This window comes from Myotis brandtii, unplaced genomic scaffold (assembly GCF_000412655.1).
Source record: "Myotis brandtii unplaced genomic scaffold, ASM41265v1 scaffold1270, whole genome shotgun sequence".
In the NCBI taxonomy this organism is placed as follows: Eukaryota; Metazoa; Chordata; class Mammalia; order Chiroptera; family Vespertilionidae; genus Myotis; species Myotis brandtii.
The window spans coordinates 1,161,586-1,168,500 of NW_005354465.1; the positions used below are offsets into that span (position 1 = coordinate 1,161,586).

Consider the following 6,915-nt stretch of genomic DNA (forward strand, 5'->3'; position numbering starts at 1 on the left):
CCTGAGTGTGTCCTTTATGAATCCGAGGAGCTGCAATCTGGATGGTCCCACTCTGACTACCAGGCACACTGGCTCCTGGATCTCTAAGGAGGTGCTAATCTAGCCTCTGCCTGAGGCTACCTGGCAGGAACTCAGCTGTGAAGCAATGCGAGTTGCCCTGGGGCCTTGGGCCAGCTGCAAGTTTGTTAGGTAATTTTCAGATTGCAAAGGGCCAGGCCTTTCATATGGGGAAGCCTTTTGCAGGAGCACACCTTGGGCGGGGCAGGACAGGGGTCCCAGGGGATCAAGCAGCTATGGCTGCCCTCAGAGGCCCCGCTTCTCAGTGTCCCGGCAATCGCTGCAAGCACCTCCAAGAGAAAGCTGCCCTCGAGTTCCGACCAATGCCAGACAGTCCAGTTTCTCCTGTATAAGTCTGGGTCCCCAGAGACTCGCCCGGAACTGGAGCTCGAGACTCCCTACCGATTGAAAAAGACAACCATGTCCTTAGCCGCCAGCCCTCTCCACGTGTGCCTCCGTACCTCTGTACTTTACTTCCGCACCGCACCTCCTCTGAGTCTTGGTATGCTTTTCTCTTTCCTTCTAGTTGTAGAATTTCCACTCAGCCAGCCTTCCTGTGGTTCTGGATGATGTCCATTCCTCCGTCTTTTTGTATTCTTGAAGTGGTTGTGCTAAGCAGCAATCTCCGGTGTTTACCTATGCCGCCATCTTGGTTTTTCCGAAAAATATTCATTTTTTTAACAGATAATTATGACCTTATAGAATTAACAAATTTGGGTGTAGCTAAGTTTATCTTAAACAATGTCTCCACTATCCCTGCAAACAGTGGCTCTGCATTTCAGAGAGGAAGAGAAATCTGTGTGGATTTTTAATTTGTTCTGGATGAGAAATTTCACATCACAATGACCTGTGTATCTTTTTGTAGCTATGCCATGATTTTGTTGGAGGTTGCCACCTGAAGTGACCCAGTCTCGGTAAGACTCTATTGAACATATTTTCAAATGAGCCATCAGGGAGTCTGCTTCTCCATTGCTCAGCAGCGAACAGTGGGCCCTATCCTGGCACGGAATAATATTGTGTCTGATTTGTTCATATATGTTTAATAGAAAATAAGATATATCTATTCTCCTCCTGCTGCTCTTTCTCCTCCTCATCTATAGTTAAACTAGAGGCCCAGTGCATGCGGGGAGGTCCCCTCAGCCCAGCCTGCACCCTCTCCAATCTGGGACATCCCTCTCACAATCCTGGACTGCTGGCTCCTAATTGCTCACCTGCCTGCCTGCTTGATCGCCCCTAAGTGCCCTCCCTGCCGGCCTGGTTGCCCCCAACTGCCCTCCCCTTCTGGCCTAGTCAGCGCTGCCCCCCCACCCCCGCCAGCCTAATCGCCCCCCAACTTCCCTCTCCCTGCCGGCCTGGTCACCCCCAACTGTCCCCCTCTGCCGGCCTGGTCACCCCTCACAGCCCCCCCCCCCCCACTGGCCTGGTTGCCCCATGCAGCCTGCTGTTCAGTTGTTTGGTCATCCCTCACTAACCCCCCTGCCGGCCTGGTCATAGGCAGCCATCTTTGTGAGGGTGTGAGGGTTAATTTGCATATCACCTCTTTATTATATAGGATAGCATATCCTTTTGGTTTGAAAAAGCACTGAACCAAAATCCCATACTGTAAAGTCTCCTGGGTACTAGGATGAGTTCCTCCATCCAAATCTAGGCCTATTGAGTTGAAGGAGAGCAGCACTAAAAATACCCTGGCTGCATCTGGAACACAGGGACCTTTTGGGATTTGTTTCCTTTGACCACATTCCAATCATAATGATGTTGAGCATGGATTTTATTCCCCAGGATGCGAGTTCTTGTCCTTTAATAAATCTTTCTCACCCTCAGGCTTTGCTTATTTATTTTAAGAAATTTCTTTCCAGATATATGAATTCCAACAGATCACAAAAATTATACATATTTCAACAGAGACCAAAACTGTCATTAAGACATTGTCTATAGAGAAATGGGAGGTGAATGAGGGTGGGGCATGGTTCCTTGAAATTATTTTTCATTTTATTATTTTAAATGTAAAACCGTTGGCAGTTGTGTTGAGCAATAGTTTCACGTGCTTCTGAATGCCATTTAACAGATAAACTGAGTGACATGGGGATTTCAACCAGAATGATCAAATATTATTGACTGACCTTGATACTTTTAAATTGATGCAAAAAGGAACAGAAGGAAAGATGATAGTATATAATGAGAAAATCTGTCTCATTTCTCCCAATTATCTGGTTACAGCCCAGCTTTAATATATGTGTAAGTAAATTAATTTCCAATAACCGTGCAATTTAAGTGTAATTCCACAGAGATGGGAGAAAAAAACACAAAACAAACTACCACTCTTTATGGGGATTGACTCATACTAGTCACAATTTGTCATCAATATCTGAAAGTACATTCTCTCAGAGTGCAGATGAGCAAAGTCATTTCTACACTGAGCAGTAAACCACATATGGAACTTGTCTATGGCAGGGGCTAGGCTGACATCACTCTGTCCTCTACAGGAGTGAGTGTGTGGGGAGAGGGTGTGGGCTGCAGGCGGCAGTGGGCAATAAAGGGCCTGACCAGCAGTTAGAGTCAGTCAGCTGTGCTGAGGAGCACCGGGAATGACTGGATGTTTAGAAGGGGTCCTTTGCTGGAGATTCTTAAATGCCAGGTTGAGAAAGTCACATGTGATCAGAAAGGAGCACTATCAGCTCTTTACTAGTGGGAATGACATAGAAGAAAAAAGAGAAAGAAGAGAGAGGTGGCAGAATAGAATTTTCTTTCCTTTGTGGTTAATTAAGACACTTCGTAAGGCCTCCAGAGCGAATCTCATAAGGGAATGTCTAATTTACAGTGTAATTCTAAATGCTTGTTAACAGATAAATTGATACACTTGTTAATTTGTCCTTTTTACCTGCCAAGGGGCTGAATCAACCACCTCAGCTTATCCCTTTGGGGTCATCCAGAACTAGAGCTATTAGCTGTAAGTCACCTTATAGATTATTTATTTGTGCCATTTCATTTTCAGATGAGGCAGTTGAGACCCAGAGAGACTGAGAGACATCTTTAAGGCTCGAGCTCACTACTCCCTTATTCCCATTTAGTTCTCTGGTGGAAGGACACAGATTCAGCCCTGGAATCCCGTTTCTCCCACTTCCATTATAATTTTAGGCAACCTCAATATCCATGAGGATAATATGTCCAATACCATCCTATCAATTCTTTGACCCCCATCTTCTCCCATCATCTTGTCCTTCACCTGCCTCAGCTACCCATTCTATATCTCAATCTGAGATATCATCATTGCCCATAATTGGATCTCCTCCAAATTCTCCATTTCAATATCTCACTCTTTGACTTCCACCTCCCATTTTCTATCGAATGCCCTTTAGTTTCCCAAACCCACCAATGTATCAGGCTGGGAGGTCCAATCCATTGACCTGATTGCACCTCACTTCCTCTCTTATGCCCTTTACCTTCCCACCTGGCTTAAATTATATGGTCTGTCATTGATATAGATTCCTAACTCTCTTCTGTTGTCTTATCACAAACTGACAAATTATATATGTTTTGTGGATTGCTATGTCCCATCTCTGGACTATAAATTCCTTGAGGGCAGGGCCTTTGGTTTGCTCTGCTATATCCTGAGTGCCTAGATCAGTGATGGCGAACCTATGACACACGTGTCAGAGGTGATATGCGAACTCATTTTTCTGGTTGATTTTTCTTTGTTAAATGGCATTTAAATATATAAAATAAATATCAAAAATATAAGTCTTTGTTTTACTATGGTTGCAAATATAAAAAAATTTTTATATGTGACACGGCACCAGAGTTAAGATAGGGTTTTTCAAAATGCTGACACGCCGAGCTCAAAAGGTTCGCCATCACTGGCCTAGATCATAGCTGAGACATGGTAGGTGCTCAGTAAATACTAATTGAATGAATGAATAAATCAGTGAAAGCAAGGATAGCTTTCAGAGGGGTTAAAACTATATTTTGCTCTAGAGATTTTTGCACATGCTTTTTTTTATTGTTTCTCTTTTTTTAAAAAAAATATTTTTATTGATTTCAGAGAAAAAGGGTGAGGAAGATAGACATAGAAAACATTAATGATCTTTTATCATTGATTGGCTGCCTCCTGCACACTCCCTACTGGGGATGGAGCCACAGCCTGGACATGTGCCCTGACCGGGAATCGAACCATAACCTCCTGGTCGATAATAAACCACTCAGCCACCATGGCCAGCTGATTATTTCTAATGCTGTTTTTTTTCCTTCATTTCTTTTCTCCCCTCCCACAGAAAGAAGAGCCTTGTTCTGTAGAGTGTCCTCTTGATGACAGGGAAGCCTGAGAATCGCTGTCCTTGCCCTTCAGAGTGTGCAGAGGTAAGAAAGCGAGGAAGGAAAGGGAACTTCTTGAGTTCTGACTCTGAAGCCATCACATCAACTAAGCATGAAATCATGTTATGTATTGGAAAGAGATGTATCAACAAGAGTAATCTCTTGCCTCAAGTAACAACTTCTTGGCATTTTTCTGATAGAGATAATCCAGTAGGCAATTAGAATATGTGTTAGGAACTTGGAACAGAGGCTCAGATGGAGACAGAAATTTGGGGACCACCACTATCTATGGCTATAATGGAGCTGTAGATGGAGAGGAAGCCTCTTAGGGAGGAGATGTGGAGAGAAAAGAGAAGAGAGGGCAGAATCCTGAGATAGGAGCCCAGCATTACTGTAGAGCTCTGGTGCCGTAGACACACGATGACAAAGTGACACATATGAGGATGAAAACAAATCTACAGATGCAGCTGTGGTGCCATAATACCCATTGCTTTGGGATTTAGATAAGCTTATGGGCTTTATGATAATTTGTGTAATTGATAGGAATTAAGTTAATAGAACACAAAATGAGAATTGTGACTGTAAAAGGGTTACGTACTGTTCATGGGACAGCTAAGGTTAAAAAAGGCATAGAAACCCAAAAATAGATGATTCCAAATTGCTCAGTTCTGTAATTCTGTTCAGAATATCCACAAATCAGTGTGTGCTTGTTATTCTTGATCACTGCAGTTGATTGGGAGGTGAAGAAAAAACAACCCACCCCAAAGACCCAAGTTTGGACAAGTAATGAAGCTTTTATACAAGATCCCAGCAAAATTATTCCGGACATGATGATTTCTTTGTTAAGCTTGGGTGACTTCCCAGTTCTCACTAAGTGCATCCATTTAGGTATGGATTTACCAGAGCATTCAGGGCAAGTCTCAGTGGTGCACCCCCTCAGAACTGGTTTGGTTACTGATCACAAGGAGATGATAATTATAAGCCAAGGGCCCCCTATGGAAATTCCACTGCTTTCTAGGTGCTTTCAAAGAGTCAGAGATTATTACACAGGGAGCAAATTGTTCCCATGAAATAATTTCTCTTTGTGATGGATGCTTAGATGGAGAAGTGCAGCAAACACCTGAAAGTACTTGTGGCAGAAAGGACCCATGACTTAATGCATGAAAAACAGAAAACCGGCTGCCTGCTCTATAGTAAGTAATGTCTTATTGAAATACATGTCAATATAAAGCCTGATTTGGTTAGTTCATGAATTTCTACTTAATTTGTTTCTCTGGAATACTCTTTTCTGAGAACAATTACTGAAGCCATGGAAATAACAATTTTACATTCTTGTTTTAAAATCCTGTGTTCTCCTTGCATGGATTTTAAAGGGTCAGTTTTCATTTGCACTAGACTTTCGGTAACTCTGAGTCCTTTTAACAGAAATCAAAGTCTGTAAAAGGTTGAAGGTAGAAGACAAATCTTCACCTGTAATACCAAGGAAAGGATTTAATGTCAGCAATGGATCTTGGGCATCTGTACATGAGTCTTGCATGGAAGGGCCCAGCCTAAGGGAATGGAGCTGGAAGAACAATTTTCCTAGGAAGCTGAAGGGATGGTGCTCAGGCAGGTAGAAGATTTCAGCCCTAGCAATGGGGTGGAGCAGTATGATTTAGACATGGTTCAGAACTTGGGCTCTGGAGTGAGCCAGAGCTGGATTAGTGTCCCAGCTCTGCCTTTTTCTAGTTTCATGATTTTTGAGCAAGTCACTTTATTAGCCTTAGTTTCTTTATCCCATGAAATAGAAATTAAAAACTGTACCTACTTCATAGGAATATCACATTAAGTGAGTTAATTAAGTTAATGCAGAGGTAATGCTCTTAGCAAGTTTCTGGTACAATGTGAAAGGTTCCGAGTGGGCCAGGGCCGCGCACCTATTACATGAGGCCATAATGTATCAGAAGAACTTTTATCCCAGGCACCTGGGTGCAGGTGGACAGAGTCCGAAAAAGGAATCCGTGGTGACTGAAGGGGGAGGCAGACTTTTATTAACTTCTGCTGGCTGCAAACAGTTCTGCTGACATAAGGGTCCGGTCTGTCCTTGGTTCCTCCTGGCATCAGATGTGTTAGTGGTTATCTAGGCTATGCCAAGCTCAAAGCTGCAAGCTTTCTGCAAGATATCTGCTAAGCACAATAAGTTTCATTTGTCCCGTTTTATTCTCTTTACCCTTTCACAATGAAGAATTCAATGTATATGATGATGATGATGATAATGATAGACAAGGATCTTTGTTTGAGGGACCTGCCAGAGAGGTTTAGGTGCCGAGACAAGTGTCACCAGTATCCCAACAGGTTGGTCCCATTATCCAAGGACCAAAGTTTTCTGTCGTCTGGGTTGCTCTGTATATGCCAGGCATGGAGGTTCCCCATGTGGTTATTGTAGAAAGCCCAGTTTCCTCTAGCACAGTACTTCTCAATTCTGGCTACACATTACAACCCTCTGGAGCAGTGGTTCTCAAGCTTGCTGCACATTAGAACCACCTGGGAATCTTTTTAAAATCCTTATTT

At 43.2% G+C, this 6,915-nt stretch overlaps 1 long non-coding RNA gene across 1 annotated transcript in view; it reads left to right on the forward strand.

The window, feature by feature from the left end:
* Positions 1-5,555, forward strand: part of LOC106724966 — a 9,853-nt gene extending 4,298 nt beyond the window's left edge. The window contains exons 2-4 of the long non-coding RNA XR_001360787.1: positions 923-971; positions 4,326-4,410; positions 5,465-5,555. This is a non-coding gene — a long non-coding RNA (uncharacterized LOC106724966). The remainder of the gene's footprint in view (positions 1-922; positions 972-4,325; positions 4,411-5,464) is intronic.
* Positions 5,556-6,915: the final 1,360 nt, after the last annotated feature.